Source organism: Haemorhous mexicanus, chromosome 11 (assembly GCF_027477595.1).
Source record: "Haemorhous mexicanus isolate bHaeMex1 chromosome 11, bHaeMex1.pri, whole genome shotgun sequence".
In the NCBI taxonomy this organism is placed as follows: Eukaryota; Metazoa; Chordata; class Aves; order Passeriformes; family Fringillidae; genus Haemorhous; species Haemorhous mexicanus.
The window spans coordinates 23,339,666-23,352,074 of record NC_082351.1 but is presented as its reverse complement, the minus strand read 5'-3'; the positions used below and the strand labels follow the sequence as shown (position 1 = coordinate 23,352,074).

Here is a 12,409-nt window from a genome sequence, read left to right as displayed (position 1 = left end):
CATTTGTGGCCTGGGGATTGGGAAGGGGGAACCCCCAGGGAACTGTAAAGAACTAAGAAATAAAGTATGTGATGCACCCAGAACAGAGTGAGTCAGGAGAGGAGAACCTGGGAAGAAAGTTAATGAAATTGGAACAAATTGCATATTGAAAGAGTTCCTAAATCTCCACAACTTCCTCTCCTTGCCTCCCCTTCCCTTCTCTCACCTGTGGATCCCAGCTGGGAGCAGGTCAGGGCCCTGCCACCCCTGCTCTGCCACAGGCAGACCTGACCCACCAGTGCCACTGAGCCTGGAGATGGCTCTGGGCTCTCCATGGATTTCCTGGGCAGGAATTCCAGGCACAGCATTTCCAGCCCTCAGAGATGATTCCTCCCCAGAGCCGTGCAGCCGTGCAGCCACGGGGGCAGAGGGGTCAGGGACAAAGAGGGGGGCAATTAACAGGAGATCGTTCCATAAGTGCATCAGTAATGAAGGGAAACTGCAAAAGGAGCGGGAGAGCCATTAACCAAGGAAGTTGAGTGTTTAATAAGCTTCCCTTGCCTCAATCTTCATGAAAAGGCTAACTGAGAGCAGATGGTCGGCACAATAATGCTGGAACAAAGAGGGAAGTTTATAATCCCCCACAAAGGCAACGGGGAGAGAGCCTGGCTAATTTAGATGTTTGCAAATTGGTTATGCTGATGAACTTTATCTTTGCATGCTTAAAGGACTGTGTGAATCAAGATCAGAGTTTTAGCTGTTCTTGGGGAAGGCTGGAGAGGGAGAGAGGAGCAAAGAGGAACCACATCTTTAGAGTCATAAATGGTTGGGCTTGGAAGGGACCTCAAAGCTCATCTTGTTCCCTTCCATGGCAGGGACACCTCCCACTGCCCCAGGCTGCTCCAGCCCCAGTGTCCGACCTGGCCTTGGGATCCAGAGGCACCACAGCTGCTCTGGGCACCTGTGCCAGGGCCTGCCCACGCTGCCAGGGAACAATTCCTTCCTGATCTCTACTCCAAACCTCCTTCTGGCCCTTTGAAGCCCTTCCCCCTTGCCCTGGCACTCCATGCCCCTGGTAGCTGTCTCTCTCCAGAAGGATGAAGGGATATTGCTTTACCTCCCAGCTCACAAGGCATCCATTCCCAGAAAAAATAAAAGCAAAAAGCCACCCAAGATGTGGGCAGCAGCATTGCTGGGCTGCACCATCCCAGGGCATGTCCTCCCATGGGACACTGAAGGTTCAGAGCTTGGCTTCAGCCTTCTGTGCCACCCTGGCCTGTGTGACAGAGACCAGAGGCTGTTCCAGAAACAGCCCTGCTGAAAATGAGGAGATGAATCAAGTTGCTGAGAGACCTACCTTGAACTGAGCATTATTAATTTCTTCATTAATGACTTGCATGCCAGAGGAGGGGTGAGCTGCTTAAACTGGCTGCTGGCACTGCAAGGGGCTGAAATCCAAAAAGGTCCTGGCATTGCAGAAATCACCTTCAAAGAACACCTGTGGCTGAAGAGAGACAAAGCAGCCCCACACCTGGGCAGAGACAATCAATGGTGGCACTCCAGGTGGGGAAGGGAGCTGAGGATGAGAGGCATCACTGGGACAGCAAATGGAACTGTGGCCACCAAAATATGGAAATTATCCTTCTGCAGGGCTCAGTCCTACCTGGGGAGATGTCATCTGCTCTGCACACTGTGCCCGTGAGGCTGTGACATGAAGGGAATCCAGGGAGGACAAGGGAGGAGCTCAGAGGTCTGGAGATCACCCCCAGTGGATGAAGCCGAGTTGGAGAATGGAGCCTTAAACCAGACAGAGGCTGAGCTTAGAAACTGCAAACACAGCCAAGGTAACAGCAGAGACAAGCAATGAACTGCTGTGCCCCCAGGCATGACCTGAGGAGGAGGATGGAGGAGAAATCCCAGGGAGTCCCTGGCCATGAGCAGAGCTGGGAGTGACCCCGGGGCTGGGAGTGACCGCGGGGCTGGGAGTGACCCCAGAGCTGGGAGTGACCCCAGGGCTGGGAGTGACCCCGGAGCTGGGAGTGACCCCAGAGCCAGGGCTGGGAGTGATCCCAGGGCTGGGAGTGACCCCGGGGCTGGGAGTGACCAGCAGAGCTGGGAGTGATCCCAGGGCTGGGAGTGACCCCGGGGCTGGGAGTGACCCCGGGGCTGGGAGTGACCCCAGAGCCAGAGCTGGGAGTGATCCCAGGGCTGGGAGTGACCCCGGGGCTGGGAGTGACCAGCAGAGCTGGGAGTGATCTCAGAGCTGGGAGTGACCCCGGGGCTGGGAGTGACCAGCACTGCTCTGGACACTGGGACCCTCCACTGCCCACTGTGCCCAGCCAGGAGCTGACACTGACCCCCAACACCCTGCAGACCATCTACCAACAACATCTTGGAATGTGACATGAAGGATTCAGGAGGGTCAATTAAGCTGTTCATGGATATTTAATAATAGGGAAGATAAGGAAAATAACCAAATAAATGACTTGTTCTGAATTAGCCCTCCATTCTACCTGCAGCTCATTACTGACTCAGATTAATGAACGTTGGAAAGATATTACTCTCGTCTGAATACTCAGACTTTGCTACCTGATTGCAATTTTTGAAATGAAAAATGCAGTATATCAATTCTGGATGAATTTTTCAATAGAGTCAAACACCAAATGCCCTCCAGCAGCAGAGCTGTGGTTTGAAGGGATCACGTTGCTCTCTCAGGCTGTGAAGTTCCCAGCTGCCCAAGTTTCCTGCTGCAACACCAAGCAATGGTTAACACAGGAATTACCTGGGGAGCTGGAGCAGGGATGTCTGCATTCCTCCAGAGCTCAGCACTGCTCAGGGGCTGGGATAAACAGTGAAGCTGTGAAAGACCCAGCCCTCCCCTCAGGGGTTTGCGGGCTCATTTCGTTCATTTTCACCTTCAGCAAAGGAGTGTTTGCCAGGGAAAATGCTTTTGTACTTAGCAAAAAATAAAACCTGTGACTCACCAGGGAAGCTGGGAGGGAAAGGTCACCAACTGGCTTCTCCAACATTTACTTCATCCTTGCAGGACCTGGGCTCCTTCATGTGACCACTCAGCTCTGGAATTTAATGGACAGGCCTTGGTGAAGGTGAGAATCTGGTGTTTCTTCAGGAGAGGCACAGGGAGGGGACAAACAGCTCAGTGCCAGCTGATTTACCTCCCCAGCTCCTGCTGAATGATTTATTCCAATTGCCCAGCTGGGGAAAAGGGCTGGGACAGGAGTCCTGGGATGAGTGACAGGGGAGCAGTGGGGACACTCAGGCCAGCCCAGGCCAGGTGGGGGGCTCAGCCCTGCAGGAGGGACAGCCCTGCACACAGGCTCAGGTGGGACAGCAGCAGGAACTCCTCCATGGGAAGGGGCTCAGTTGGGACAGCAGGAATTCCTCCATGGGAAGGAGGGACAGCAGCAGGAACTCCTCCATGGGAAGGAGGGACAGCAGCAGGAACTCCTCCATGGGAAGGAGGGACAGCAGCAGGAACTCCTCCGTGGGAAGGGGCTCAGGGACTGCAAGGGGCTGCCCAGGGAGGTTTGGAGTGCCCGTCCCTGGAGGGATGGATGCTCCTGCTCATCCCTTCTCCCCCTCCCAGGCTGGGCTGTGGTGTCACAGCTGGGACTCACATCCCCCACGTCCCTCCAGGGCAGCCATCCCAGCACTGCACTGCTTCCCTTCCCCAGAGAGCAGCAGGACCTCCTGGCACTGGGCTCTGAGCCCTTTTCAGACAGAAACCCACCAAGTTCACTTCACTTGGGGCAGATTTACTTCTCTTAGCACCCAGGACTCACCTGGTGCCTCTCACCCACCCACTCCTTCCTCCCGTGCTGAGGTGCTCCTGCCCAACTCCTCAGCCCATTCCCTCCTCCTGCACTCTGCATGGAACTGAGTCCAAACCAGGCTCCTCCAAGAGCCCCACAATTAACAGCCCTCCCCTCACCCAGCTGTGTTTAGGATGTGCCTGCTGCCCTGATTTCTCCCCCTGCTGCTTTCCTGGCCAGGTGCTGCTGCCAAGCTCTCTCCTGCTTTGCCTTAGGACAGCCCTTTCCTTTAACCAATCCCACTTTGCTGAGAGTTTTGTGTTCATTATATTTATATATTTCATTGTCTCAGAGCTTTCCCTCCCTCTGTCAAATCTTTGTGATTTTCTCTGTGAAATCTCCTTGATTTTCCAGAGACCAAAATAGCTGCAGAACACTCAGCACTTCTGGGGTATCTCAGAGCCTGGCTTTTTTAGGGAAAACAGGACAGAGTGGGGCTGGAGGGGATTTGGGGGAGCAGAGGCACAGGGAACAGGGGGCCACGGGTCAGATCCTTCAGGAGGAAGTGGAGGTGGAGCAGATCTCACACCTCAGAGCCCGGAAAGGAAAGGGGGACGTTCCCTTCAGAGTCACCCGAGTCCACACCCGGCCTGAGCAGGCACAAATTGCCAAAATGGGAAAATTGCATCCGAGACCCTTAATGGCTGGGAAGAGGCAGATTGCTCTGCCCGTTTCTCCCCAGCCCTGCTCCAAGGAATTATCCCTGATAAATGATTTGTTTTCCTCCTGCTGCTGCTCAGGTGTCGCTGGAGCAGGAGAGTGGAGAATTACAGCCCGTGCTGCTGCTGCTATTATTATTATTTGGCAGTAATTCCTCTAACTTTCTTCCCTGGAGGAAGACACAAGGAGCTGCTCTCCTGCTCCCAAGGTCATCCCACCAGAAAATATTAGCTATTTCCTCCTATTAGTTTCAATTATCGAGCTGCAGAAAACCAAATAATGGCAAATTTGCACCGTTTCAGACCTGCCCCAAATGCAGGGCTGGAACACTGACCCCAACAGCAAGTCTGCACAAATCCAGGAGGAGATGGGGGGTCCCTGCTGCCCCAGACAGGCTCGGGAGGCTGCAGCCCCTCCATGTGCCCACCTCATTTGCAAAGAGGAGTTTGAGAAGCCACAAAACCCCAGGGATGACACTGGCTTTGGGCAGGGGCTGCCCTCCAAGGCTTCCCAGGTGGTTCTGCACCTGCCCTGCCCCAGCATCCCCAGCCCTCCCAGCTGCTCCTGCTGCCAGCACTGCTTGGTCTGCTACACCAAAATTGAGTTTCAGCTGCTCCCACAGCACGTCAGGGACTAGAACAGGTAAAATTTGCAATACACTGCTGAGGTCAGAGGGAGTTGGAGGGGAATTTAAGGAAAAGACCATTTAGATTTTAGTTCTAGGCAAAAAGAGTGACTAAATAACAAGATTGATTTGCCAGCCCACGAGGAAATGGAAAAGAGCCCAGACACTCAGCCAACTGAAAATGCAGTCACAGAGGGAAACTTCAGAGGGAATGACCCTGAGCTGGAGCTGATGAGCTTCAATTCCCTTTTTTTTTTTTTTAATTTTAATTTCCAGCCTGGTTTATTCTTGCCTTAACTGCTCAATGGGAAAGTGCAATCCTGAAAGTGTTCCTAAAGTGATTTTTCCCAAACTGTTCCTCAAATTACCCACAGTCTAAGGCAAGCCATCGATATGAGTTACAGCTCTTGGTATTAAACTACCAAAACAAATTATTAGCATATAAAAACTGATCTGATCTATTCAGAGGCGTTGCTGTGAAATATGGCCCTTAGCACAGTGCACCTATCTGGGATCATAAAACTTGTCAGAGGTACCCAAAGTTTATTGCCTTGGAAGATTCATGCAGCAACCCTGGAACACTTGATTTAGGTCTGAGCAGCCGTTTGTAATTCTTGCAGGCATGCAAGCAGTTAAGATTTATTTAAATAGAGAAAAAATAATTTAAGAAGACAAAGCAGCCTTTTCTCCTAATCAGATGAGATAGAAATTATTTCAAGGCACTCTAAGGAACAAATTTGTCATTTTTCTTGCTCTAATTGTATACCACAATAAATCCTTCCGTGTGAATTCATCTCTTAAACTTAACAGTTATTTATTAACACAACAAAGCGTGTTCTCACTGTGCAAGCCAGCGTGCTCCACCCCAGTGAAGTCATGGTGATGATTTGCTCACTGTCTGGGCCCCGTGAGCTGCTGAGGTGTCCCTGTGCCCCCCTGGCCCCCAGCTCTCCGAGGAGTTGGTGCTTTCCCCACCAGCTCCCCCAGAGCAGGGGCTGCCCGGGAGACTGAAAAAAATCCCATTTCTCTCACTGAGGCAGCTCTGATTGAGATTTTGCTGCATGAGGGAGGAATAGGGAAATTTCTTAATACAATAAAGACATGAAACAGAGAACTAGCAGCAAACAGAGCAGGCCATAATCCCAAAATCTCTGCCACCACAATTTCTGAGCAGTTTGGGATGCAACCACTGCTTCCCCCGACAGCCCCAGCTGGAATCACCTTCCATTCCCAGAACTTTTAACCAATCTCAGGGAAACCAAACTGGAAGCTGCTGTTTCTAGGCTGTATCTCCTCCAAATAGGCTGCTGCAGCTTCTCCTGCCTTCACACACACTCCCAGGGAAGAAAAGCCCTGGGGTTTGTTCCTGGTCTGTCCTGGAGTTCCTGCTCTCTCCTGCAGTGATTAAAAAGATTAACTTCAATCGTCAGGAGTTGTAGAGAAAAGCACCGAAGGCTCAACACTTAATTATAAAGGGAAACATCAGAACGTGGCAATTAACCTTTGTTTAAGCTGGCAGCAGGAAGGCAGAGCGCAGCCTGCCCTGTGTGCTCCCCAGAGACCCGGGACCCCTCCCTCCTTCTGCCCGGCCCCAGCACGGGCTCGGCATGCTGGGGAGTTTGCTGCCAGCAAATAAGGCAAAACCAAACCAGCCAGAGGCTAACAGAAACCATCTCTAACATCGGAACAACCCCTGCGTTTGATCTGCTCACAGCACAAGAGGAGCGAGGGCTCAGCCCCACCATGGGAGGGGAGGGAGGGCACTGGGAGCACTGGGATGTGCCTGGAACCGGGGCAGATCCAGTGGAGGTAGAGCCCAGCTCTGGATGCAGCTCCAAGCTCTGGATGCAGATCCAGTGGAGGCAGAGCCCAGCTCTGGATGCAGCTCCAAGCTCTGGATGCAGCTCCAATGGTTGCAGAGCCCAGCTCTAGATGCAGAGCCCAGCTCTGGATGCAGATCCAGTGGATGCAGATCCAGTGGATGCAGATCCAAACTCTGGATGCAGATCCAGTGGAGGCAGATCCAAACTCTGGATGCAGCTCCAGTGGATGCAGAGCCCAGCTCTGGATGCAGATCCAGTGGATGCAGATCCAAACTCTGGATGCAGCTCCAATCTCCCCCTTCCACAGCCCAGCTGTCTCGGCTGAGGCAGCATTGGAACACTTTGGTTTGTTCAGCTGCCCAGGAGGGGAAATCTCCTCTTTTCCTGGAGCTGAGGGCAGAATTCACAGAATCACAGAGTGATTTATGCTGGAGAAGACCTCTGGGAGCCTGGGCTGGCAGGCAGGCAGGAAACTCCATCAGAGCAGGAGGAGCTCACCTGGGCTGGCTGCTGGGCTCCCAGAGCAGAGCATCCCTCCCTCCCTGCTGGCAGGGCAGCAGCCACAGGTGATTCATCCCACTGCCACCCCACGTGTAAACAGAAATGTAAGGGACCTCCCTGCATCCAAGGGCTGCCTGTGGGAGCAGCACAAGGAGCAGCTTCCAGGAAGGCATTCAGGCTGTCAGCACTTCCCTGAGCCACCAGAGCCCAGGGGCTGCAGGAGGGCTGGCAGGGCCAGCAGCCCTGAGCCCAGCCTGGGCAGCAGCACTGCACCAGGGCCTGGAGCTCACTCAGACCTTTCATGCACAGAGAGGGAGAGGCAGCAAAAACCTCTTCACCTGTTTGTCTATAACCTACATGGCTGCAAAGGTGATTAAAATTACCAGGACTTCAAATTGTGGCACAAAACCATCTTGCAGTGTTGTCTTAGAGCCGGAAAATGGGATAGGCCAGCACAAAAGATGTAAATTTAATATTATAATAAATAATATATTAAGGTCCTTCCAACCCAAACCATCCTGGGGTTCTTTAGAGCCACAGGAGTGGGGCTCCCTGGAGGATCCCATGGTTGTACAGGACCCTGCCCCAACCAACAGCCAGGAAATGAATGAACCATAAACACAAACTTCTCTCTGAAGGAGGCAAAAAGACCAAAATAAATCACAGCTTAAACCTACTGCTACTTCTGTTCACGCAGCAGCAGCCCAGATTTCCCACTGAGAATAAGGTCAACTTGAAAGCAAAGATTTAAGAAATGCAAAGTACCAGTGGTTTTATCAGCTGCTTGCACTCTGGAGGCTCCAGCTGGCAGCACCAAGTGCAGGCAGGCTCTGCACACACAGCCCCAGCCCGGGCACTCCAGGCTGGCCCTCCTGGCAGGGAGAGCCCTGGGAGCATTGATTGCAGGAATCCAATCCCAGCTCCAGAGCTGCCTCCGGTGCTGCAGGGCGGGGAGATGGATGGCTCTGTCCCCAGCCTGCTCCTGGGGGACAGCAGGAACCTAGGCGTTGGTGAATGGTAAGGATTTTTCTAAATGGCTGTCAAGTCTCTTCCAGAGTGCGAGTAATGAAGTCACTTCCCTCTGTTTGCTCTGTGCTCAGCCCAAAGGGGGATGAACTCGAGCCTGAAATATGTAAAAGCCCCAGATTTGTTTCAATTCCCATTAGAACAAAACAAAACTAAACTGGGGGGACAGGAGGTGTTTAACCTGGAGGAGAGAGGCTCAGGCACCTCTCAGTCTCACAGGTCCCTGGCGGGAGGGTGCAGCCAGGGGTCCATGGCTCCTTCCAGGGAACAGGGACAAGAGGAAATGGCCTCAAGCCGTGCCAGGGGAGGTTTAGCTTGGATAGCAGGACAATTTCTGCACCTGAAGGGCTGTGCAGCCCTGGCACAGCTGCCCAGGGCCATGCAGGAGTCCCCATCCCCAGACTGTGGATGTGACACCTGGCACAGTGGAAGGTGTCCCTGCCATGGCAGGGGTGGCACTGGATGGGCTCGGGGGTCCCTTCACCCCAAATCACACAACAACCCCATGATCCCCCACACACAGGGGGGGTTCATGCACTCACCATGGAAAGAACTTTCTGGTGCTTGTGGGGTGCCCAGCCCTGGAGGGAGGGCGATCCCCGGGGACATGCAGGGCTCTGGCATGGCTGGGCTGTGCCTCAGGAGAGGCTGCACAGGCAGCAGCACTGCTGTGCCACGCTCCAGGGCTGCTGCAGGAGCTTCAGGAGCTCTGTGTGCCACACACCTGTAAGGAGATCCAGTCAGACTGCTCCCTAGCACAAAGCCCATCTAGAGGATATTCCAGGGATCCTCTGGAGTTACATGATCTCAAGTTAACATCCCTTTAAAAGCACTCAATTCACCCTTAACCCTTGCAGTCCCTGGTGCTCTGAGGAAAGGCACAGCCTGTTGGTGCCCTTCAGAGTCAAACCAAGCCCCAGCCCTGCTGCACCATCAGGTTTTCAGGCATTAGGGTTTGCCTGCCACACCAGCACCCAGCAGGCCCCCAAAATAACCCTGAGTTATTCTGCCAGGGCCCAGGAGGGCAGCCTGGCAGCTGGCAGCTGTGCCTGGGGAGCTGGGCAGCTCTGTGCTGGGCTGGCTCCTCCTGCTGAGCTCAGGGTGTGCAGCTCAGGGCTCCCTCTCCACGGGCTCTGGCCTTCACCACCCACTGACATCCCACTGGGAACCCTTCTGCAGCTTTGGTGCCTCTCTGGAGGGCAGGGAAGGAGACACTGCACATCCCAGATGGGAATGTCCCTGGAAGGCAGGGAAAGGAGACACTGCACATCCCAGATGGGGAATGTCCCTGGAAGGCAGGGAAGGAGACACTGCACATCCCAGATGGGAATGTCCCTGGGAGGCAGGGAAAGGAGACACTGCACATCCCAAATGGGAATGTCCCTGGGAGGCAGGGAAAGGAGACACTGCACATCCCAGATGGGAATATCCCTGAAAGGCAGGGAAAGGAGACACTGCACATCCCAGATGGGAATGTCCCTGGGAGGCAGGGAAAGGAGACACTGCACATCCCAGATGGGAATGTCCCTGGGAGGCAGGGAAGGAGACACTGCACATCCCAGATGGGAATGTCCCTGGAAGGCAGGGAAGGGAAACTGCACATCCCAAATGGGAATATCCCTGAAAGGCAGGGAAGGGAGACACTGCACATCCCAGATGGGAATGTCCCTGGAAGGCAGGGAAGGAGACACTGCACATCCCAGAGAGGGAATGTCCCTGGAAGGCAGGGAAAGGAGACACTGCACATCCCAAACAGGGAATGTCCCTGGGAGGCAGGGAAAGGAGACACTGCACATCCCAAATGGGGAATGTCCCTGGGAGGCAGGGAAAGGAGACACTGCACATCCCAAACAGGGAATATCCCTGGGAGGCAGGGAAAGGAGACACTGCACATCCCAAACAGGGAATATCCCTGAAAGGCAGGGAAGGGAGACACTGCACATCCCAGATGGGAATGTCCCTGGAAGGCAGGGAAGGGAGACACTGCACATCCCAGATGGGAATGTCCCTGGGAGGCAGGGAAAGGAGACACTGCACATCCCAGATGGGAATGTCCCTGGGAGGCAGGGAAAGGAGACACTGCACATCCCAAACAGGGAATGCTGGTGCCTGAGCTGGAAGAGGAGCGAGACCCCAGCCCTGGGTTGGAGGGGCTGTGAGCACAGACTCAGGGGCTGCTGCTCCCATCCCTGGGCTCAGCCAGCACACAGGGCTCCAGAGCATCCTGCCCACAGGTGCTCCAGGCTCTGGGTGGGCACAGGGCTCTGCTGGCTCTGGGGTGTGCCCCTGGGGTCTGGGGGTGCAGTGGGGGCACTGCTGGAATTCAGCCCTGAGGAGGAGGAGAACCACAGACACAGCCAGCACAGCAGCAGCTCCAGACCTGCTCCCACCTGGGGAAACAGAGCCCAGCTCATCTCCTTGTTAAAGAAAAGGAACAAAACCCAGCTCTCCATATGCCACTACAGACAGAGAGAGACATACACAAAATAAACAACTCCAGCAGCTTTGTGGCTCTTTTCCCGATCCATTCAAGAAGTATTAATTGACCCAGAATTTTGAAAATAATGTCAAAATGACTGGCAAAGTATTTACCATCCATCAGAAGCAATTCCCTCCGTGCAGCCATTACAGGGCTCCCAGAGTTATTGGCCTCACCTGCAGCAGATGCAATCTCAGCCAAGGCTGAGCACACCGACGAGCAGCTCGTCATTTTCTACTCATCCGACCCTCCAACTTGGTAATTTTCTCTTTTATAGCATTCTCTGAAGAGGAGGGAAGATGATGAGTAGGGTAAGGAAGAATAGGTAACAGGAGATGATAATAAAGAGTCAGAAAAGAGGTGATCCATAATTTACCAGGACAGCAGCACAAGGACTCCAGGCTTTGCAGGGACAAAGCAGGAACAGAATCTGCATTCTCAACGTGGACATTTCCTGCACTGTGGGTCCTTTCTCTTCACTTATTTCAGAATATGTTTTTTAAGGATCCATTTCAGCCAAAGAAAAATGCCTTCTTTCCTGTGGGTACCTGGTGTTCCCAGGTGAAGGATATTGTCCAGCCAGTCTGTGGCACAGCTCAGCAGCTCTGGCACTGCAGGAGGGGCACTGGGGGAGGAATGACAGAAATGAAAGTGCTCCACAAGACCCAGCTTCTCTTAATGTCCGGTTCTGCTCTGCTGACTCTGACATGGCTATGAAATCATGGCAGCAAAAGGTGCTGCTGTCAGTCCTGGCACCACCTTCAAAGCCTGACAGGTGATGGGGGAATTTACCTGAAATTGGTTAGTTTATTTATTTTTTTAAAAATATATAATTTTGTTGAGCAAATAAGTGCAGTGGAAATTATTTCACCTTTCTAAACACAACATGGAACTGAAATTCAATATATTCTGTCTTACTCCCTAAACCTCCTTTCCTTGCTTTTGCTATCAGCATATGGGTGAAGCTGATTGCTCTCAACTAATTCAACTCTGATTACAGCTGGATTCACAGCTGAAAACCACCTCAGAGCTGCATCAGGGCTCTCCTTAGCTTCAGACAACCACATCCACCCCTCACATCCCTTCCCGTGGTCCCCACACCCAGGGCATCCTCATCCCATGGCAGGAAGGAGGATTTGCCCCCAGGCTCCCATTCCTAAAGGAGTTTTTGTCCTGGTTGTGTCTGCCCTGACAGAAAACTGCTGGGGGTTGAGCACTTGAGGGTCCTACCAAAAAAAAACCTGAAATTTGGATTCCCATCAGAAATGCAGCTCTTCAAACAAATCCTTTTTAAAAAGCTACAGCCACAGAGAGGCATTCAGACTGGCAGAGCAGGCAGGCAAATAATAAACTTGTAATAAACTTGTAATAAACTTGTACTAAACATTTTGGAACGAGTTCCCAGCAGATCTCCCCACTGTGAGCCACACAGGGAGCTCCTGCTGGGACTTGGGACCAGCAGCACCTCTGAACCTGGAGGCCT

At 53.0% G+C, this 12,409-nt stretch overlaps 1 long non-coding RNA gene across 1 annotated transcript in view; it reads right to left on the bottom strand.

The window, feature by feature from the left end:
- Positions 1-12,409, bottom strand: part of LOC132332474 (uncharacterized) — a 41,672-nt gene that overhangs the window by 15,152 nt on the left and 14,111 nt on the right. Inside the window, exons 7-11 of the long non-coding RNA XR_009487910.1 lie at positions 11,303-11,551; positions 11,103-11,209; positions 8,990-9,171; positions 2,964-3,056; positions 1,337-1,776 (exon numbers count right to left, since the gene is read on the bottom strand). This is a non-coding gene — a long non-coding RNA (uncharacterized LOC132332474). The remainder of the gene's footprint in view (positions 1-1,336; positions 1,777-2,963; positions 3,057-8,989; positions 9,172-11,102; positions 11,210-11,302; positions 11,552-12,409) is intronic.